Raw genomic sequence first — 24,720 nt, 5'->3', positions numbered from 1 at the left:
AGATATACACAAATCAAATGAGATAGTAATAAAACACTTAGCATAGTATATAAGGAGTAATATATAAATATTATCATCATTATCATATAAGAATTTTGTGCACATATATTATATGTATGTGTATAGCATATATAAAATATATGTAGCTAGGTCTCATATGTATATTGTGTGCTTATATAGTGTTTCTGTAGATGTGTATGTCTATATATGTATGTGTGTATTTTAAAAACTTGATATAACCATCATATCATTCATGAAAGTTCTTACTTCCCATGGACAAGTCACAAGATCCATCCACACCTTCTTTTTCTATGGGACTGGATCATGTTCTGCATATGTCTACTCAGTACCCTTGACATCTTCCTCTATATCTGGGATCTAAATGATAAGATAATTAGACTTCATTCATCATGATCAGAATTCTTCATAGTTATGGTGGAGATATCCTTATCTCTACCAACAACCTTCACTCCTTCCCTCTGGTGCACTATTCATCAGTAATGTGTTTCAAACCATTTGACTTTATACAATAAATTACATCAAGTTTTCTAAAAATTAAAATTAAGAGAAATTCATATTGTACCAGTTCTTCAATTCTATCCCTGAGAAAATTCAGTATTATCCCCCTATGTAGGTAAAATCTAATTATTATTTTATGGAAACTCATAAAATCATTATAATCATAGCTATGATTACATAGTGAGTTAAAGTTTAATAACCAATTTCCACATACTTCTCATTTTATCTGACCCAAGAGATGGGTGTTACAGGTTTTGTTATCCCTACCTTACAGAGAATTTAAGTGATTTGTCTATAGTGATGATTTAGTGAGTATAAAAGGAAGGAATGCAATCCATATCCCTACTCCCTCTAAGTAAAGCCTCCTTTTCTTTAAAAAAATTCTTTTCAGTTTTAGAATCAATACTATATCTATCCAAGAACTGGATCTCTATCCAGTGAGCCACCTAGCTGCATCCCCCTCCTCTCCACCTTGATTGGATTACCTTTAATTATTGCCTTTATTCTTTTTCCATTTCTAAATGAAATTTTGCAGTTAAGGAAGAATTAAATTTCAGTTTAAATTCCATAGAATATTTACATGATTATATTAAAACTAGAAATAATTCTAATTAAGGACATGTAAGAGTTACACAGCAAAATTTCAGTAAAACTAATAATATATCTATTATAATGGAGACCATCTAAATACATCAAAGAAATAGTGAATAATAAATAAACTTAGATAGTAAACATAGATGATTCTCAAGTGCCTTTTTTGAGTTAGAAAAATCTGAAGAAGAGAGTTTTTAATAATTAGAAAAGAATATTATAAAATATACCTTGGATATAACTTTGATTATTAATTTATGACAATGTTAAGAAACACAAATTTACACTATCTTATGACACCTTATAAAAGGTTTATATATCCTATCAGATTGGCTAAAATGGCAAAAGAGAAAAATACCAAATGTTGGAAGGGATATGAAAAAAAATTGGGACACAAATACACCATTGATTGGGCTCTGAATGGGTTCAACCATTTTGGAGAGCAATTTGGAATTACACTGAGAGCTGGAAAGAACTACATGGAATAATGAACAGTAAAATGAGTGGAACCAAGAGAATATCATGCATAGTTACAGAGTAATACTTAAAGAATAAAATGTGAATGTAAAAAATAAAAGAATACACGACAATAAGTCTTGTATTAACCAACTCCAGGGAAGTCCAGAGGTGAAATAAAGATTTTCATCTTGAATAGAGAACTCAGATTTGTCACTGAAATTCTTGGGGTTAATGACCTCTAGAGACAAGTTGATTGGCAAATAAGAAAAAAATATCTATAAAACCGATAAGATCTTCCTAAATCTAATCATCATGCTAAGTTCAAACTACAGCAAAACCAAAGACTAAGTAAGGGTGTCAGTGTTTCATCTTCCATTTGTTTTTTGCCAAGTCAACCTTAAATGTGTTGAACATTTGTGAGTTCTTTCCTATAACACCTTTAAGTCTTCCTCAGAAGAAATAGCAAGACCAAAGTGCTAATTGAGATTTGTATTTTTTAAGTTTTTATTTTGAATATTTTCCCCTAGTTACATATTTCATGTTCTTTTCCTCTCCCCCAAACACTCCTAACCCCACTTAGCTGATATGCAATTCCACTGGGTTTTACATTCATCATTGATCCAGACCTAATTCCATATTATGGATAGTTGGACTAGAGTTATTGTTTAGTGTCTATATCCCCAATAATATCTCCATCAGTCAATGTGTTCATGCAGTTGTTTTTCTTCTGTATTTCTCCTCCCACAGTTCTTCCTCTGAATGTGGCTAGTTTTCTTTCTCATAAGTCCCTCAGCCTTGCTCTGGATCTTTGCATTGCTGCTAGTAGGGAAGTCCATTATGTTTGATTGTACCATAGCGTATCAGTCTCTGTGTGCAATCTTCTCCTGGTTCTGCTTCTTTCACTCTGCATCAATTCCTGCAGGTCCCAGTTCACATGGAATTCCTCCAGTTCTTTATTCCTTTGAGCACAATAGTAATCCATCACCAACAGATAACTACAATTTGTTCAGCTATTCTCCAATCAAAGGACATTCTCTCATTTTCCAATTTTTCGCCACCACAAAGAGGGAGGCTATAAATATTTTTGTACATGTCTTTTTCCTTATTATGAGATTTGTATTTTGATGAGGCATTCCATGCTACTTGAAATGTTAACATGGACAAGGTATGGAATCCTGAGAAAAAAATTACAACTGACTGACCAATGTATGATATAGCAAATAGATGTGTGTGAAACTGATTTTGTGCAGAAAAAAAGACTTTTATTTAAGAGATATTTTTTCTGATCATTGAAAAAATCCTTATACAATCTTTGAATGCCACACAATTGGAATATTTCTAATTTGGTTCATGAGTCACTGTATTCTTGATTTAGCATTTTGAGCTAGAGTCTACCTCTCATCGTTCTTAACCTGGGATGTGTGAAAATGGTCTGTGGGTATAGAAATATGTTTATATCTATATAGAAATAAATATACACTTGCTATGAACACACACAGAAATATAGTCCTTTTCTCCCCTACGTATTTCATTTACTTACATGGTAAGCACCACTTTTCCAGGATTATTCCCCTTTCTCACAGTTATAGAAGCAATTTAAAGAGAGCCAAGATCTTTCCTTATGCCTTTAGGAAGAGTAATTATATTCATTCAAATATCTTCTCTGTCTTTCATGACATCTGCATTTTTTGTATCTTAATAATTCATACAAATTTAAACATATATATTAATTAATGTTAAGGTGATAATTACTCATACTATCCAGTGGATCTTCAAACTATTATGAGTCAATGTATACTCATAAATCTACATTGAAGTGTTTGATCCAAATGTATTGACACAATACAAAACAATCCCATTTGTATGTTAATAATGATGCAGTGGATATAGTGTGAGAGTTGTAGTCAGGAGTTCCTTGTGTTTGAATCCGGTACCATTAAATATTCTTTATAGCTCATTTTAATGGCTACAAAGGACATCATGTCATCTGAAATTAAGGAAACAAGTGCTGCTAATATTATCAGTGACTTAGCAGAGGTAGTTAAGTAATACAGTGGATAGATTACTAGTGTTGGAGTCAGGAAAAAAAAATCCCAACTCCAGTACTTAGAGCAGAATCATCCTAATCAAGTCATTTAACCTCTATGGTCTTCAGTTTTGTTTTCTGTAAAATAAAGGACTTGATAACTTCTAATGTCCCTTATAAATGGTCTCATAGGAACCAGAGTTCATTGAGTTCTAGTCTTTCCATTTTACAGATGATGAAACTGAGGTTAAAAGTAATTTGTCCATGAACAGACACTTCGGATGGCAAGATTAGATTTTAGATCATCTCAACATTGAAATCATCATTGTATTCATTTTGACACCTACCAGTGTTTAAGGACAATATGTGTTCCCAGAGCCATGTATTCAATAAGAGACTAAATGAAAATGTGAAACTCTTGTTTCCATCACTCTATCTACTGTTCTCTTTGGGAAGCCTTACTATCTCTTATGCTTACTCATCCTATGACCATGGGCAAGTCATTCAATCTCTATAAAAAGGAGATAATAATATCAGTTATGCTTAACATAAATGGTTATTGCAAGAATAAAATAAAATAATATAAGTCAAGTGGTTCGGAATCTTAAAGTGCTATATAAATGTCAGCTATAATTTTTCTAGTCAGAGTAATATAATAGACATTGATATATACAAGTTAGCTTAACTAGACACTATTCTTTGGACCCCCAAATCCATATTGTTAGCAATGGTTACTCAAACTCTACCACACCTGAGGCCATGGCAGGATCGAAACTTTCAACCTGGAAGAGGCTTCATAGATTCTACAGTTCTAACTTAATTTTTTTTTACACTCAACTGACAAAAAGATAAACCTATTGGAAGAGTCAGGAAAATTTGGGTGAGGAGACCTGGGAGTACCTGGTTCCTGAGTGTATTATTCCATGCAATTGAAATAAAGTGAGGCAGCACCTACAAGGAGGGAATACTATTTTTAGTATGAATATAATAAAAGATCATTCATTCATCATTCATCAGTGTCTATTTGTTCCTGACCTGTGGACAAGAGCAACAACAAAATGTCTAAGTCTTTCTTTTCTTTATTAAAAAAGTCTCATCCACATCTAGAGAAAGAACTGTGGGAGTAAAAATACAGAAAAAAACAGGATCGATCCTGTGGTTCAATGGGGTTATGATTGGGGTTTTGGTGTTAAGAGATCACACTGTTACAAATATGAATAATATGTAAATGGGTTTTGAACAATGACACATGCATTACCATTGGAATTGTTTGTCAGCTCCAGGATGGGGGAGAGAAGAGGGGTGGGAAAAATCATGAATCATATAACCATGGGAAAATATTCTAAATAAATAAAAACATAAAAAATATAATCTCTCTCTAGATCCAACCATCTCTACATGTTTTTGCTTTATAGTCTTCCTTTCTCAGCTAAACTTCTCTCTCTCTCTTTCTCTCTCCCTCTCTCTTTCTCTCTCTCTGTCTCTGTCTCTCTTTCTTCCCTTCTCTCCCTCCCTCTCTCATGTTAATAGAATTTATTTACATGCGTCTCAATCCCTTCTTCCTTTCCTGCATCATGGAAGTCATCATCTAGGCGATACATAATATGTGTTCCATGTTTACATTTTTCAGTTTATTCTCTGGAGGTTATATTCATAATTTATTCTTCAAGTATTAAATCTATAGCTGTGTGTGATGTTCTCTAGGTTCTCCTCATTTCAGTGTTCTTTATCCCATGTAATCCTATCCACATTTTAAAAAATTATTCTGCTCATTACTTCTTATGATGCTGTGGGAGTCCATCACAAGCATATAACACAATTTTTTTTTACCCATTTCTGAATTCTCCTCAATGTTCAATTATTTGTTACCACAAAGAAAGATGCTATTTTGGAACATATATGTTCTTTTCTTTTTCACCTAATCTCCTTGGGAAACAGACCCAGCAATACTATTGCTAGTATAAGTGTATACATAGTTTTACAACTCTGGATGTCATTCCAAATTGTTCTCTCATATTTTTGGATCAATTCACAATTCTGCCAACAGTGTATTATTTTCCTAATTTTGACATATCCCCTCCAACATTTGTTATTCTTTCCTTTTATCGTTTTTACCAATTTGATCAGAGTGAGATGATATCTCAGAAATGTTTTGGTTTGTATTCCTCTAATCAGTAGAGATTTAGAGCACACATCTTCCATAAAATTATATATGATTTTGATTTTTCATTTGTAAATTGTCTGTTCATATGTTTTGTCCTTTATCATTTGGGAGGTGGTGCTTATTCTTATAAATTTGCTGAAGTTTTCTATATATTTTAAATATGAGACTTCAATTTGAAATTCTGTCTATAAAATACCACCTTCCTCAATTTTCTATTTTTCTTCTAATTTTGGAAACATTTGTCTGAAAATTTTTCAATTTATTTCCATTTTTAATCTTGTGATACTTTCCATCTCTTGTTTACTCAAATTAATTTCCTATCTATAAATCTGATAAATTCTCTTTTTAAATTTACTTATATCCCTTTTTATGCCTATATCATGTATCCATTTTGATCTTATATTAGAGAATGGTGTAAAATTTTGATCTATACCAAGTATTTACCCAGCTACTTTGCAGTTTTCCCAACAATTTTTACCAAATAGTTATTTCTATCCCCCAAACCTGGATCTATGCTCATGTCCAAATTAAGTTTACTATAATCTTTTATCATAGTTTGTTGTCTTTCCACTTCCACTCATCTACCTTCTTATTTATTAGTCAGTACCAGATTTTTAAAAATAATTACTGCTTTATAATAAAATTTAAAATCTGGTACTGCTAGATCTCCTTCTTTTATTTTTATTAATTATTTTTATTGTTCTCCCAAAATAATTTTATTATTTTTCTAGTTTAATAAAATGTTTTCTTGGTAATTTAATTTGGATGGAATAGTTAGGATTATCATTTTACTTATACTGGCTCTACCCATCCATGAACGATGAGCACTTCTCCAATTATTTAGATTTGACTTTGTTTATATAAAAAGTACTTTATAATTATATCCATGGGAATACTATTTTTTAGGTAACTAGCTCAGTGTCCAGCACATAAGTGCTTATCATCATCATTGTCATCATCTTCTCCTTGTTCTTGTTCCGTTGTTGCTGCTGTTATCTCAGAATTTTTAGTTGTATCTGATTTTTCTTGACTCCATTTTTGGATTTTTTTTTTTGTAAAGGTGCTGGTATGGTTTACCATTTCTTTCTCCAGCTCATCTTTGAGATGAGAATTAAGTATTAAGTGACTTGCCCAGAGTCACACAACTATGAAGTTTTTGAGAATAGATTTAAACTCATGAAGATGTGTGTTCCTAATTCCAAGCCCAATGTTTTATCCACTGTCCCAATTAGATGCCCCATATATCATCATCATCATCATCATTATTATTAATCCATTTACCTCACACAGAATCCAGGAGTACTTTCCCATACAATCACAAAATTTCAACATTGAATATGTCTATTTGAACACTCAGTTCAACTCATGTTGTTGTTCAATTGTTCAGTTGTGTTCAACTCCATGTGACTCCATGTACTTTTTCCATGGGATTTCATTGTCAAAAATACTGGAATAGTTTGACATTTCCTTCTCCAGTGTGTACCCATTTCACAGATGAGGAAATGCCACAAATAGTGCCAAAGTTACTTGTCCAGTTTCACACAGTTGCTGTCCGAAATTGAATTTAAACTCCAGTCTTCCTGACACCAGGCACAGCACTCTATTCACTTCATCACCAGCTGCCTTCAGTTCAACTCCTAATCTACAAAAACTCCTTTTATAATATAATCTACAAGTTTTTAATACCCATTTTGCCTGAAAAAGGATAGTTCATTACACTTATTACCCAATTGTCTAATGTTTTGAAATGTTGTGGATATTTTTAAAACAAAATTTGTGCTGCTGACTGTATTCTTGAATTTTCAAATGCATTTTCCCCAATTTTATTGCAGTTGCACACTAAGGTATCAATGCTTTTGTCTATATGGAGTCAGTTTTCTACCCCCCATAACTTTTTAAACACTTTAATCAGATGGGGAGGAGGAGGAATAATACAAACAAACACATTCTTTACAGCCTGTGATATCATTGTATTCTAATCCTGTGCCAGAAATGCATCATATTTATATTTTTAAATTGTGGTCTGGAAGTCACCATCCTATTCTCAAACACCTTTATAGCCCTCTGCTTACTTCCAAACTCCCAATTTTTCTCTTATCAAGTATCATCTGGGGTCACTATGACAGTATCTGATCAGCTACATTTATCCTTTGGAATTCTAAGAGTATATTTGAAGGATTAATTTTTACTTCTTTAATTTGAATCATCTCAATCACCATTTCTGGGCATGATCAACAGCTAGCAGCCAGAAAGAAGAATTCTAATTACAAGTAATGACTTAATATTGATTACTTGACAAAGGGATATTACTTCAAAGATTTAGTAAGAACCAAAGTGAGAACCATTTCACCCCTACACCACACTTCTGTTTGGAGTGAGGAGGGAAAGTAGGATTCTATTAACCAAACATCCCACCAGGTTTATATCCAAATGAGGCATTGCTGCTAGATAAATTTTCTGCTCATCTCCAGTTATGTTGGGACAAGAAGTTCATTCTTCTCTTTTCTTGGAATTAAATTTGCATTAACTACAAAACTCATCATGGAATCAACTCTCAATCTCCCATACACACAGGATTCAGGATTTTACTCTTCTGAATTTTTTTGAAGTCACAAGGTAATTTTCTAACTTTCTTCACCAAAATCAGAGAGTATATTCTGAGGTAAGCAATAAAGGGAGCTCTTTTTTCATAAGGCCACAGGGTATTTGGACAGGGAGAGGGTCTGAGGCTGAGTCACTTATCACAAAGTCTTAATACTGCCATCTAACAGAAAGAAGTCAGTAGAAGAGAAACCAAAAAAAAAGGGTAAAAAATTTATTAAAGTCTTTTGCATTTAACCCTTCCCAAACTCATTTCTATTGTACACATTTTCACATGAAAACCACCATGAAGCTTATTCACTATGTGGTTACAGAGTCCACTGGAGGTTTGAATTCTCTTCAAGGAGTTTTCCTCCTTGATTTTTTCTAGGAGTAGTTTTCCTAGTCTCTTTCAAGTGGAGAATTAAATCAGCCATACTATGAGTATACTAATAAGGACTGGGCTCATCATCTATATCTTTAATGGGAAGCAGTGAGGAAAAAGCAAAATGCATCCATATTGAATAAAGTTGTTTTTTTGCCCAGTTATTCATAATCCTTAGTCATATTTTCATGTTCAATCTTATGTCTCTGTAAATGAAAAGAAGTGTATAGTAGTCATCAATATCAGCATGTTTAATAGCCTCATATGCTTTTGTATATGTTTCTTGATGAAGAATTTAATCTCTATTCAATCAACAAACCCTACAAACAGTAAGTATTCTAAAAAGTTAAGCTTCCCTAAAAACGTTTAGTTCTTGGGAAATTTCTGTATAATGCCATTCTTTGAGAAATATTTTACTGAACTCCTAATTCCCATTCCCATAATCATAACCATCTCTCAAAAATGAAAATAAGATTCCCAAATAATGAAATTTTAATGAAAAAATATTCAATGAATGGATGAGGAATAAAGGAATTTAAAAAATAAGTTCATATGTGGTACATAAGTGCTCTGTAAAACACTATGAAATACTCTCATATGGGAAGAATCAAGGTTAGATTAATAAATGCAAGAAAGCAGATCGAGCAATTGGATGTAGTAGACTGGTCAAGAGCTCCATATGCCTTAGAGCAGACAAAGTCAATAAAAACAAAGAAGGAGTCTCAGCTGACATTGTTCAATGGGGATTCTTCATTGGAACCATTTAAGCTGTTACAGATGGGCAAATAACTGCACATATTTGCCAAGCACATTCTTCAGTCTGTGATTTCCCAAAGTGGGGATTTAGTGTAATTCAGTCACCTATATTTGAAATGGATGATCTGTTGAAATACATTTTTTTAAATGATTCTTTAAAAATTAAGATAAAGTCGATAGCTTCTATTCTTTGTGAAGTCTTTAAGTCCCTCAAAAAATGCTCATAAAAGTACCTAAAAGTCCTGTTTTAATATTTGAAATACATGAGAATAAATGAATGAAAAGCAATCTCATATTTTAATGAATTTAACATCATCTTATCGGGTCATGGTCACAGATGGGTACACAATTGAATGGAGTTGAGAAAAATGTGCCAAGAATTCACAAAGACCAGGATTAGGTTAAGTTAAGGGACTTAGGGATTTTATATTCTAGGAAAGTGAAGCCTGGGAACATTTAATAAATAAGGATCTTTGGGTCTATGTGAAGGGTGGGGAAAGAATCTCAATTTGCTTCAGACTGAGTGACTAAGAAAAATTCCAAAGCTATTTTTCAGAGATAATTAAAAATATTATAATTTGGCACAAATATCTCTCCTCTAAATTCCTACTGTGATATTTCAACAAAGTATGTAGGTGGGCATATTTTCTTGACAGTGATGCTATAAAAAGAATTCAAGCTCTGGGAGGTTCTACCAAGCTGGATACATTTTGATAGTTGAACAAGAGAAGAATAACAAAAGTGTTAAAAAGTTATTACCTGAAGACTGGCCAAGAGTATATTAATTTTCTTTTGAAAACAGCAATTTATAAAGATCATATGATAGCAGGAGTGGAGGTGAATAGTCTCTATCAAAAGATGTACTTAGGGTTTGATCTCTGATCTCTCTAGTATGGTTCCTTTCTCTGATAATGAAAAACATCCCCATTGAACTTTCACTCCCTGGGTGACTCTCTTCTAGTCATTACATAAATCTTTCTTTTCTATAGGGTATCCACTCAACATGCTGAATACTCAACTGGAGATTTTCTGTTGTTACTTGGAGTGTGTGGAATCCAGGAGCTCTCACCTACTACTCTTCCTACATGATTAGCTCATTATTTTTCTCCAATCTCTAAGTCTCGTTGATGAACTGTTTTACCCTTCTTGTCATAAATTTTAAAAGATCATGAGATTGGCTAAAATTGGCTAAAATTACAGCAGGGGAGAGTAATGAATCTTGGAGGGCATGTGGCAAAATTGGGACATTAATGCACTGCTGGTGGAGTTGTGAATTGATCCAAGCATTCTGGATGGCAAATTGGAACTATGCTCAAAGAGCTCTAAAAGTTGCCTGCCTTTTGATTCAATCATACCATTGCTGGGCTTGTACCCCAAAGAGATCATAGGGAAAAACACATGTACAAAAATATTTATAGCTGTGCTCTTTGTGGTGGCAAAAAACTGGAAAATGAGCAGATATCCTTCAATTGGGGAATGGCTGAACAAATTGTGATATCTGCTGGTGATGGAATACTATTGTGCTCAAAGGAATAGTAAATTGAAGGCATTCCATGTGAACTGGAATGACCTCTAGGAATTGATGCAGAGTAAAAGAAGCAGATCCAAGAGAACATTGTACACAGAGACTGATACACTGTGGTACAATTGAACATAATGAACGTCTCTATTAACAGCAATGTAAGGATCCAGAGCAAGACTGAGGGATTTATGGAAAAGACACTACCCACATTCAGAGGAAGAACTACGGGAGTGGAAACACAGAAAAAAAATTACTGCTTGAACACATGGGTTGATGTGGGCATGATTTGGGATGTAAACTCTAAACAAGCACTCTAGTCCAACTATCAATAATATGGAAATAGGTTTTGATCGATGAAACATGAAGAAATCAGTGGAAATGAGTGTCGGCTACGGGGTGGGGGGGAAGGGTGTTGGGAGGGATAGAGTATGAACATGAATCATGTAACCATGGAAATTTTTTTTCTAAAAAATAAAATAAAAAAGATAATGAGCTCAAAAATAAAGTCGTTTATAGATATGTTAATAATCTAGAGAAATTGTGTCTTACTGAATATTGCATAAAAACTATGTGACAATCTCAGGTGTCCTGAGTTCAAAATCAGTTCTCTTTCCACTGTACTATATTAACCATATAGATAATATATTAGAGCCTCTGCAAGAATCCAGAGCAAGGCTGAGGGACTTATGAAAAAGAAAACTAGCCACATTCAGAGAAAGAACTGTGGGAAAAGAAACACAGAAGAAAAACAACTTTTTGACCATATGGGCTGATGGGGATATTATTGGGGATATAGACACTAAATGATAACTCTAGTCCAACTATCAATAATATGGAATTAGGTCTTGATCAGTGATACAGGTAAAATCCAGTGGAATTGTGTGTCGGCTAAGAGGGGTTTTGGGGAGAGGGAAAGAACATCAAATATGTCACTAGAGGAAAATATTCACAATAAAAATAATATATATATATATTTTATATATATATGTATATATATAAGAGCCTGGCCAAGAAACCTGTAACAGCCTACCATTTATGTCCCCATTCTCCTTAACATGAATTTCAACTTGACTTCAAGGGAAATAAAGAAAAGGTTTTTGTTAGATAGCCAATAGGTCATTTCTCTTATAGTAGTCTAAGTTATTAAAATTACTTTATGTGCATTGCTCAATTTTTATTCTAACCACTGGTGTTATCACCCAAAACTTAGAGATGAGGTAAATGACAATCGTGTTAAGTGACTTGTCCTAGGTCACATAGCTAGTAAAATGAGATTCAGCCCTTCCTTTCCCTATATGACTCTTAGGCTGTCAAAGAAGGAGCAGGCTTGCTTAAATGGCCCAGATCAGAAACAGAATTGGTCAAGATTCCCATCATGTTCAAGAGATGGATCTGTTCTATGAGAACTCGCTGTACTTCTAGACTTAATGAGACACTCATTCTCAAAATAATAATGATAGTAATGACTATTACTGCTAGTATTGTCCCCATCTTGTGGATGAAGAAAACTGAAGTTCAGAGAAATTGATTAACTTGAATATGAAATGGTTCTAAAGTTTCAGACAGAGAACTCAATCAAGGCATGCTAACTCTAAAAGCAGTGTTCTTTGAAGTTTTAAATTGGAATTAAAATATTAATGACTGTAGGAGGATAAATTAGTCCTAGATAATTTAAAGTAACTTTTCACAGTATGTTCATTTTCTGTTTGCTTGATGATCACGTTAACATAAGCACTGACCTAATAATGAAATGAAGTCCATGATGCTGACACATTCTTGAGAACCATTTCCCCCCTTTATTGAGTCTTCTTGTTCATCAAGTTTCCTTCAATAAGCAAATAGTCAATGTCAAGACATGCAGGATATCATGTCACATGACCTCATGAGCATAAGTTCATTAATCATTGATTATAATAGTTAACTAATTTTAATTAACTACAGATTATCCACACTCTCTTCATATCCATGGTGCAGCAATATAAAAGCAATGAAAGGAAAGTGAGATAGTTTGCTGAGCAAGATCAACTAGTTCAGAGTGATGTGGATAAATGTTAACAAAGTAAGTACTCAGTAAGTGCTGCAAACCCCCATGAAAAGAGAAGGACCATCTTTGTTGACCTACACTAAAGGAGAGAATCTGGGTAGCTGAAGAACATCATGATTGACTACATTTTGAGAAAGTCATTTGGTATCCAGATTTGGATCATAATGCCCCCTCTGTGACAATTAAAGATTGTTAATCATTTTATGGGACTTTTAAGCCTCTTGTAATCTTGACTAGAACATCATAACTACTCAAATCAGCCATCCTGTTAGTGATCCACTGGTGGGCTATCTAACAATCATGAATTGTGAAAGAATAGGCAAGGATTTGCCTTTTTTGAGGGTTGATTCAGGCTACACCGGTTGACCTTTATTGACAGCAAATGAATATCCTAAGTTAAAATGGTTGAATTGTGTAGAAAATAAACAGAAATCCCAGGAGCTAATTGCATACCTGATAACATAATTTCCTTTCAGCTACATCTTTTCAGCCCATTTCGCCTAGGACAGAGTATCATTTTGAGTTGAACTGAGAAACAGTGTTTGATAAAATGAGGAACAGAGGCAGCTAAAGAATAGAATCAATTATTAAATGATAAAGAATAATTTTAACTTCCTCAATGGCTTCAAACTTGACTTCATTTTATTTTTTTTCTCTCCTAGATTATTTTATGGTATACCAGAAAGAACATTGTATTTGGAATCTAAGGATTTGAGTTTGAGCTTTTCTTTATATGGAAAATAGGAAAAAATAAAGATCATTCTGCCAAACTCAAGGGCTTTTGAGGTTCAAAAATGAAACGTTTTGTAAACGATAAAGCATAATAAAAAGTACAGCCTTATTACTAGTATATTCAAATTTGCATTTTCCATTCCCTTGTTTTTAAAGCTACAATATTTGAATTACTTTAAAGAGAATATGTGGTTTCATTCCAAATTCCTTGCAAAAAGTGACCAAACAAAAGCTTTTCATAAGGATTAGATAAGAAAGGCAAGTAGATATTTGATACTGTCACAGATTTGGGTCTTATTTGTAGCTGGTTATTAATTGGTATAATTCTTTAAAATCTAAAATATCTGATTATGGATGTTACATGGTTTCTTATAGAGACAGTATTTAAACTCAAATGCCCTACTTACATGTGCATTTATTTTTGGATTTCAGAAAAGAATATTTTACATTTTGTATTCATCATTTCATTAAATCTCAGATATATCCCTTTGAGATTCACCAGGTTCAGGTTTGAATAAAATTTGCTAAAATCCATTTGAATCAAGGCAAGTTCTTTGAAGATCCTTTGAAACAAGCTACAGGATTTTGAATCCAAATGAGAGGTATGTGGCATAGGGAGAATATCCCTAGATTAGCAATCCATCAATCTGGAAATGGGTTCTTGTTTTCATTCTGTCTTAAATTAGCTAGGTAAACTCAAGCAATTCCCTATGCCTCTCTGACCCCTCAATTTATTGATTTTTCAAAAAGGAATTGCCCTAACTGAAACTTTCCTGTATGAAGACTGAGTAAACACTAGTTCTCTTTTGCTTTCTAGATAAAAAGCATTACATTCCCACCTGACATTTAATATAAAATTATGTAGACACAAGATTAGGTCTTAAAATAAGGTGTGCCATTAAAAGAAGGGATAATGACGAATCAACCCAAGTTCTTACTGAGGTTAACACTGAAACCTAATTCCATAGAAACCATGAACATAGAATTTAGGTAAAATTGCACCAATCTCTAATGTAGTTTATTGAATCATACAGATTTACCTAATCCAGGGAACAGCACAACTATCAATTACTGCCATTGTATTAGAACTCAGAAATATTCCATAGAAGTTACAAGAGACACATCTGTGTGAACAAGAAAATCAAAGGACAGACACCATTCTACTGAGATATTGTCTTTCTCAAGTGGGTGAAACATCAAACCACATATTTATGTGAAGAGGCACTTAGTTATCCTTCCTACCAGCCTGGCCCTCAACCTGGTCCAGAATAGAGAATTGGTCATTTGCTTTTCTTTTTAAGAGATGAGGACATTATATGGTGTAAATATATACATGTACATAAAGAATGTCACCTTTTTCTTCATGTTTGAAGGCTACCTAAATCAAAATAAAAATAGAAATAACTTTGCCTCTCATACTTGAGCAATCTTGAGAAAAGATCTATTTAATAGATGATTCATTCTCCACCTTTGCACTGTGCTTCTGAGGGTTTCTTTGTGATAGGAAAACCAATATAATACCTCAGAAAATAGGCATAAAAGACTAAAGAAAAGAACTTCTGATTATGATTAAAGTCATAACTATGAATTACACATGAAGGAAAAATGCACTTAGGAGTTAGGACTGGGTAAAGTAGAAACAGTGCTATATAAATTTGCGATAAACAGGAGGCAGAGGTCATGGGAATTGATGAGATTGAGGAACTAGGGTGTTCAAATGGGTGTGGGTAGAGAAGACTGAGTGACTTCGTGAATTCACTAGTAATGAAGAAGATTGATCTGGAGATTTATAAATGACATAAAAGTAGATCTGGACAAGAATGAGTCAATTCAAAGAAGAGTAGGTTACTATGTAATTTTGGCAAGGGAAGTCTTTCAGTGACATCTTTTCAAGAAGTATGCTGCCATCTTATCTTCCCTCATTACATCCAAAAGATGTAAGAAAAAAGTTTTTTTTACCACTACAGAGTGCAACTATAAATATTTTTGTACATGTCTTCTTTCTTATGATCTTTGGGGTAAAAACCCAGCAGTGCTATGGCTGGATCAAAGGGCAGACAGTCTTTTAAAGCCCTTTGGGCATAGTTCCAAATTGCCATCCAGAAAGGTTGGATCAATTCACAACTCCACCAGCAATGCATCTAGTCCCAATTTTGCCACATCCTCTCCAACATTTACTACTTTCCTATGCTGTCATTTTAGCCACTCTGCTAGGTGTGAGGTGGTACCTCAGAGTTGTTTTGATTTTGAGTGATTAGACCTTTGTCAGAGTTTTTTGTTATAAAGATTTTTTCCTGGTTTGTTGATTCCCTTCTAATTTTGGTTGCATTAGTTTTGTTTATACAAGAACTTTTTAATTTAATGTAATTAAAGTTATTTATTTTACATTTTGTAATTTTTTCTAACTCTTGCTTGGTTTTAAAATCTTTCCTTTCCCAAATATCTGACAAATATATTATTCTGTGTTCACCTAATTTACTTACAGTTTCCTTCTTTATATTCAAGTTTTTCACCCATTCTGAATTTATCTTGGTGTAGGGTATGAGATGGTGATCTAAACCTAATCTCTCCCATATTGTTTTCTAATTTTCCCAGCAGTTTTTGTCAAATAGTGAATTTTTGTTGCAAAAGCAGAGCTCTTTGGGTTTATCATAGAGTGTCTTGCTGATGGAATGGCTGAACAAATTGCAGTATCTGCTGGTGATGGAATACTATTCTGCTCAAAGGAATAATGAACTGGAGGAATTCCATGTGAACTGGAATGACCTCCAGGAATTGATGCAGAATGAAAGAAGCAGAATCAGGAGAATATTGTACACAGAGACTGATACACTGTGGTACAATTGAACATAATGGACTTCTCTACTAGCAGCAATGCAATGATCCAGAACAATGCTGAGGCACTTATGAGAAAGAAAGTTATCCACATCCAGAGGGAGAACTGTGGGAGTAGAAACACAGAAGGAAAACAACTGCTTGAACACACGGGTTGAGGGTGCATATTATTTTGGATGTAGATGTTAAACAATTACCCTAGTGCAACTATGAAGAATATGAAAATAGATCTCAATCAATCAATGATGAATGTAAAACCTAGTGGAATTGCATGTTAGCTATGGGTGGTGGGGTGGTGGGAGGGTTTGAGGAGAGGGAAAGAACATGAATCATGTAACCATAGGAAAATATTCTTAATAAAATAAATTAATTAATTTTAAAAAAAAGTATGAGAAAAGGAGAAGCCGAAGTTGGAAAGGACAGAAAGAATTTCAGTAACTTTAGGGGAAAGCCAGGTTTCACTGGGCATCAGAAAAGATACAGAATGTGTGAGAAAGCATTTGAGCATCATAAATTGAGCTAGAAGCAACTTTCAGGCAATATCCAACCTGTTCATTCACAAATAAGGAAAATGAGAGTGATTGAGTTTAATTAAATTTCCTTCAGTCAAACAACAATATATAATTCAAATTTAAGGTTTTTATCTATAAATCCAGCTTATTTCCACTGTGCCTCAACTGAGGCAAATTTCAGAAGATAGGGCAGGTATGTAAGGTAGTGGATGGAGTTCATGCTTTGAAGTCAGAAAGACTGATTTTCATGAATTCAGATCTGACCTCAAACACTTACTAGCTGTGTGACCCTGTGCAAGTCAACCAACTTTGTTTGAGTTAGTTTTCTCATATGATCTGGAGAAGGAAATGGTAAAAACTACTCTCTTACCTCTACTACAAAGATACCAAATAGGGGTCACAAAGAGTTAGAAAATTAAGATAATCTAACAACAATGAAAGAAGGATTATGGGAAAGAGTAGGCAAAGTTATGGATAATTTACCATCAGAGGGGGAAGTGGTGTTGAAAACAACTCTAGTGTCTTTGGCCATTAATTACGCATGCATTCTCTAGCATGTATCACCAAGTGAAGCAATGAGTTGGTGTTTGGGTAAATGGGAGGTTGAATGTCAATGAGTGTGTTTTCCCTGGGAAGGATTTGGACCCACATCCACCTCTGGGGCACAGCACTCATCACTATGTGTTAGTGCTAGCTTTAGTTATGATAATAATATATTAATTTTATTCTGACTATTTTGGAATTATTAATATATATGGATATATAGTTGCAGATTTGCTAATATCCATCATACTACATAATAAATGATTATCTTGAGGTTTTATTTGACTAAAATAATTTAGTCTTTTACCCTTTGCTTCCTTGAAAAAAAATTTGCCTTAAAGAAGGAACTCTGGATATACTCATCTAAATTTGAGATAAAACCCACTCATATATCTGTATGCATAAGCATATAACACATATATTTCCATATGTGCATGTGTGTGAAAGTACTTCAGGTGTATTTTTTTTAAATCACATATCACAAACTAAAATCAAAGGCTTTTAATTATCTGTGGTTATATACTGATGTGACATGGTCTATTAATGGGTGCTAAGCCATATTAAAAGAGAGATCTTCTAAAGCAGGAAAGTTAGACCCATACAATTCTAAAACTCTGAAAAGAAAAGCATTCTTCAACAAGACATATTGCTGAAAAAAATTAAAGCAAATAAAAACAAATAAACCAGTCATGACCTCAGGGAACTCAATAAAAATTTAATGACCTAGAGTTATTATTTCAGGCTCAAGTCACAAATTAAGGTAGCACAAAACATAAGGTTTGTCAGCATTTTCCCCAGAAACTCTTGGCATATGTTTATTTTTAACTTCGTTATAAAGATTTTCAGAGGACAGAAAATTAGAATAAGCCTTGACAAGCTCATGAACATATATCTTTGAGTGTGTATGTGAGATTATATATATATATAAATATATACATTTATATATATTTATATATATAATTTGTGCATACTTAAATGCATTTATATATGTATACCTTTGTTTTCCTTTGCATCCAATGATTTCATTAGTATAATAGTATAATGAACTTCCTCTGACTATGGAGTTCAGCAATTATTTTAAAACTTATAACCTTAAGAATTGGTTTGGGTGTAGAGAGGTTGTAATTATACTATGCTCACATAGCTTGTATGAGTCCAGATCTCTAGACATTATACTAATATAACTCTCTCTAGGTATAAAAAACAAACAAAATATATAACAAACAAACACAACTTCTCTATTTCTAGGACAAATCACTTTAACAAGAATTTTTACAAATTTTAAATGAAATTTACAATTTTTAAGTGAAAACAAAATAAAAACAATAAAATACTAATAATATTTATTATTTTAGTGATATGAATAATCCCTCTATATTGTATAAAGTAACACACACTCCATGCAAGTTTTTACTAATGTTGTGCATGTTCTGCCATCAATCTATTATAGGAAAGGCTTAAAAGTTCTGAGAGACTATATCTTATGTCTCTTAATATTACATAGGTATGAGTCATGAAAATTCACTGTTGAGTTATGTAGTTATTCCTTCTAATATATATTAAATATAATTGTGAGTAGAATATTTTATTGATTCAGTTGGTGTCAAGTATACTCCTGAATTTTACAAGAAATTGTTTAGTTTCTAGCTTTGGAGAGGATTGTCATGCTCCTCTAGAGGCTAAAAGAACTGGAAGTTTGGCAACCATGGGGTGTTATTTACTTGAATATAGAGATTTTCAAGCTTGTTGCTTTCAGGAGAATGGTGCATCCTAACCTGTACCACAGAGAAGCATAAATATCTTGAGGCTCAGTTGAGATTAAATCACTGGTATTAAATTTTACAAAATGAACCTGTCTTCCTGATCATGACCAATTCTATTTAATTCTGGTGCAGGTCATGGGAATGTATAAGACACAATTCATTTTTGTAAGCAAGAAAATAGGAGAACATGTCATCATGCATCACATCATTATATATTAGGTGTCCTTTGATCCTTTAGAGAGTAAAGTGCCTAAACATTTATAGATATATAATATTACAAGAAGGATAATGATTTTACTTAAAAATACATTATTAATCATTTCAGAAAATAAGTATATTAATATAAATTAAACTACTCATATTTCAATAATGTCATATCTACATTTTTATTACACTAATTTTTGCTAATTAAAATGAATTTTTCTATTTATATGTTCTCTGTACTTCCTTAATACAATTTAATATTATATGTCACATTGGCTTTGGTATGAAGGAAAAATAAAATATTTTTTCTCTTGTGTTAATGTGGTTACTTTTTAACAATAACAACATATTTGGGGAAAACAGCTATTTTCCACCAAAATGAAAAAATACATAGTTTATAATGGCATTTTTATCCCTAAAAGTGACACATTTAATCTTTGGATCACTAAATCATGTATAGATCATACCTTTAGACTGTGTGTTTTGATGGAAATAAATTTTCATCATATGATTTGTTGTCCTCATTCAAATTCCTAGTAAAAAAATTTCCCATCTAAAAACAATCACAAAATATGATTGCCTGTCTAAAGTTCACTGTTATTAGACCTTCTCAGGTTGACCTTTTCACTACCAGAAATTAAAGATCTCTAAAAAGAATTAGAATTTTTACCATAATTTTAAGTAAGTAGAGTCTCTTTTTGCTTCTATCAGCAAAATAATTCTTCTCTTTACATAAACATTCTATATTAACCTGATTCTCTAACTAACATATTTAAACCATTACAAACTCCTTATTCTAGATTTAAAATTTATCCATGCACTGACCTTTTACTCATTACCTACTCAATCTAGAAACTCAAATCTTTCCTAAAAGACTTTCCAATCATGCACTCTACTCCAATCCACTGAACATTTATTTAACTTCTACTGCATGTGAAGCATTTTTTAGCCAATGATGATATGAAGACAAGAAATTTCTTATCCTAAAGATGCTTCTATTTTTTAGGACAGACATGTATATATGGATATGTGTACACACAGACCCATATATCATATATATATACATAAATATAAGTATTTTGTATTTATATAATATAATATAATATTAGCAACTATATCTAAAATGAGTATGTAGAGACAGATACAGTGAAAAGATTAATATATTTGGAAAGCTCCAAGTTCCTTTATGTTCTTTCCTCTACTATAAATACAATCTTCCTATTGCAATAACATTGTAGTAGTAATAATATATAACCTATATGTTTTAAGGGATAAAATCAAATCCATATGTATTATTCACATAATTTCCCATAATAACCCATAAGGTAAAACAGAACAAGCATTACTGATTCCATCAAGAAAAAAGATAGGGCTCAGCAAATTAAAATTATCTTCCTACAAATCCACATCTGATTATTGGCAAAGTCAAAATTGAACTTGTGTATTGTGATTAAATATGTAATATCATCTTTGTTACTTGATCTACTATATTACAATATTATGTGGCCTCAAAGGAAAGTCTCTAGAGCCACTTCAGTGAAACTTTAGTCAACAGTCTTGACCCACACCAATTCTGCCCTTCTCAGAGTTACTCTATTGTGTAGGAACTATTCTGTTTAAATTTAATACATATTCTTTGCTATCTTTATACTATGTTCTAGAGGGATATTTTGTGTGTATGGGGAAGGATGAAGCGGATTATGCAACCCCTGATAAATTTATATTTATCTGGCCACGTTAATGTAATTGGAAAAAGCAAAGCAGAGATAGTGGAAAAGAGTGAATTTTTAAAATATAAAGGATAAAGATGAAATTAAAGTATGATCTCTTTTCCAAAGAGCAAATTAGTTTGTTGGAGGAAATCACTGAATTAGAGTGCAGGTGGCTAAAAACCTGTCCATGGCTTCTGGAAAAAAAGCCAACTCTGAAGTAAAAAAAAATCAGGCCAACATTTTTGAGTGGTATATACTGTGGAAGAATACCTTCCTTGAGAGATGATCAACCATTATTACCTCCAGAAAGAGGGAAAGCTTTTCTGCTCCTTCCACCAGTCCCATTGATCACTGGTAATACATATCTCGAATAAAGAGGATCAAGCCATGAGATACCATTGAGAAGTGTGACAATTGAAGGCAAACAAGAAATCTAGCTCTAAATTCAAGGAAGTATTAGCTTTGGCAAATGAGAAATTGAGCTCTGAATGAGAGTAGGCATTGGAAACTCAGCACTGTAATATTCCCAGCAGCAATTCCTTGCCCAGCAAAAGAGTGGAGTGAAGATAACAGAAGGGGTAGAAGAACATCTTGAAATAACAATGGTGATTTTTCTTTCTCTAAAGTTTTCCTAATATGTTTGCACATTATTAGCATGATCTCTCTATATAACCATTGTTCCCTATGATGCTATACATTTTTGTGGGTGATTGTGCCCTGGGTTTATGATTGGAAAGTTTTCTATTATTTTTAAAAGGTAACTAAATAACTGATTTTACTTTGAGCTAATTGTGCCTTTTGGGAGACTATTAAAGCTTACTGGGGGCTGAGGCACTGTAAATTTAGGAATAAGGGTAACTACAGGGTACCATGAAACTGATGTAGTAGTCACTCCTTTTAGACTCCATCCACAGCCTATGGAGACCTTGCTGAAGTTAAGTGACTGAGGAGAGGTGGTGACTATCTAGTAAGATTGTTCTCAGGAAAGGATCAGAACTGGGTCTCTTCTTTCTAGTGACATATGCAACAGACTTGAGGAAATGAAGGATAATAGAAATATTCTGACCTGAATTTTTGTGAGACATACTTCAGTCCTTGAACTTCTGCATTTGATTTTTTAAAGCCCATTTCAGTACTCAAATGGATTCAATCTCTTCTTTGTGGGTACCAGTCTAAAGGTAATGATTAGAGTCCATTCAATTGATTTCAATTCCACAAATAGAAAGTGGGCCCATCTCAATGTAAGCCATTAGGAGACTCACTGGGACAATAAAGTCACAGTAGAAACAGTCTCACCTCTAAAGGTACTTTCATTCTAATGGAAATCCTCATCCTGAGGGACTCATGTCCCCTCCCTCTCATAAATTGTCCATAGATAAACTTTGTAATAAAAGAGACCTTTTAACCTTCTATAGGTATGAAGGAGATACTGAGGCTGCCTATCTTTTACCTTTGCCTCCAAACTAAGAAGGACATCTACTTTTGGAATCCTGTATCCTGCTTAGCTTCTGTTTCTATTTTTATTTAATGAGAATGGCATGCTATTACAAAAAATGACAACTTAAAAATCACATTTATGTAAATATTAGATACACATACATAGACATAGATACATGTATATGAATTGTACAAATTGTTGAAATAAAGTACATAAATACAAGCATATCAAATTAATTTCAAATATCCTAGAAAAACCCACAGTTTAAACATATTCCTCAGTAAGCCTAATGGTACTCGTAAGCACTAGTGTATTTCCTCTGTTTTATTTTTTAAGCTTTTCAGGTGTAAAGTTTTTATTAAAATCTCTTTGTAGACTTTAAAGAGCTATGCAATAACATTATTCTAATTAATATGATTACTGACTCTCCTAGGGGTGAAAGCAAAGACCAAATTTGAAATATGACAATCAACTCATAAATTATTATCAACTGCTTAACCTCCAGCTAGTCAGTGAATTCAAAATAAAATGTTGTCCATCCCCCTTCTTTAAGATATATAGAATCACTCCACCTTCTGCAGTGCAGTGGGAAGTCTCTGATCTTTGATGTCTGTCTTCTTCTCCTGGGAAAGGTGGTTGCTCTGCGTGGTGTTTCTTCATTATATTCTCCTTGCCCCAATTAAATACTTGCTTTTAAAACTACTGATATTTCTGGTTTTTGTTTTGTTTTATTCTCTTTTTGTTTTTTTTAAGTTTGAGAATAATCATAATCATAATTAACATTTATATAGTTCACTCCGTGCCTTACTTGCCATGTACTAAGTATTTACTTTGTATGAAGACAGTGTGCTAAGTATTTTATAATAATTATTTTGTTTCATTCTCAAAATAATGCTTGCAGATAAGGAAACTGACTTTAATAGAGGTTAAAAGATTTGCCACATCATCCAGATCTTAAGTGTCTGAGACAATATTTGGATTGAGGTCTTTTATACTTCAGGTCTGTCACTACTTCACCACCTAGTTGATACAAAAAGCTAGTGACTATATACTATTGTTACTACTACCACTGTTATTACAAGTAGAGCAAGATATAAAGTCATGAAATAATGATAAAATGGTATCCTACAAGTTTATACTGAATAAGCTTATCTGGCTTTCATTTTCAGAAAATCATTCCTTTTATATTCTTATTTTTTGACCCACTTTCTCATTCAAAATAATGATATTTCAATTTTTTTAAAAATCTCTTATAGCATCCTTTTTATCCCCTTTTCAAATTAGAACCTTACCTCATACTTCATGAAAGACAAAAGAAAAACATCTGAAACCATGCATTGAGAGCTGATATTCCTAATATGATATTGTGCAATACCCTTCCACTCTTATTTCCTTCTTCGTCACTATTTTACATGAATAGATAAACTTCTCTTTATGAAGGCAAACTTAGGTGGTACCAATCCTCTCTAGTCTCCCTAGCACATCATGCCTATTCAATCTCATCTTCTCTCCAATTTTAATTCTCTTTCTATCTATTATCTGTTTCTATGATGCATACAAACATGCTTATGCCTCTCTTATTCTTGAAAAACAAAAACGAAAATGAAAACAAAACCTTTTTTCAAGCTTACTATCTTCTTCAGCTTTCCACTAAAGTCTTTCTATTTTCTATGAAGTCTTCTTCAGAGTCAAACTGAAACTTTTCTCTCTTAAATGACTAGTTATCTCATAAATGTCAAATCTCCTGACTTTTTCTCAACCTCCATCTTTTTTGATATCTCTCCAGATTTTGACCCTGTTTTTCATCACTCTTTTCTCGAGGCTGTTCAATTCACTCTAGCTTTTCATGACACAGATTTCTCTTGGATCTCTACTTCTGTTTTATATCTTAACCTAATCAAATAAGTTATTAGTATCAACTGATCAAATGATATT

The sequence above is a fragment of the Gracilinanus agilis genome, chromosome 3 (genome assembly GCF_016433145.1).
Source record: "Gracilinanus agilis isolate LMUSP501 chromosome 3, AgileGrace, whole genome shotgun sequence".
Classification (NCBI taxonomy): Eukaryota; Metazoa; Chordata; class Mammalia; order Didelphimorphia; family Didelphidae; genus Gracilinanus; species Gracilinanus agilis.
The sequence above is the reverse complement of the archived record's forward strand: the minus strand, read 5'-3'. Positions refer to the sequence as shown.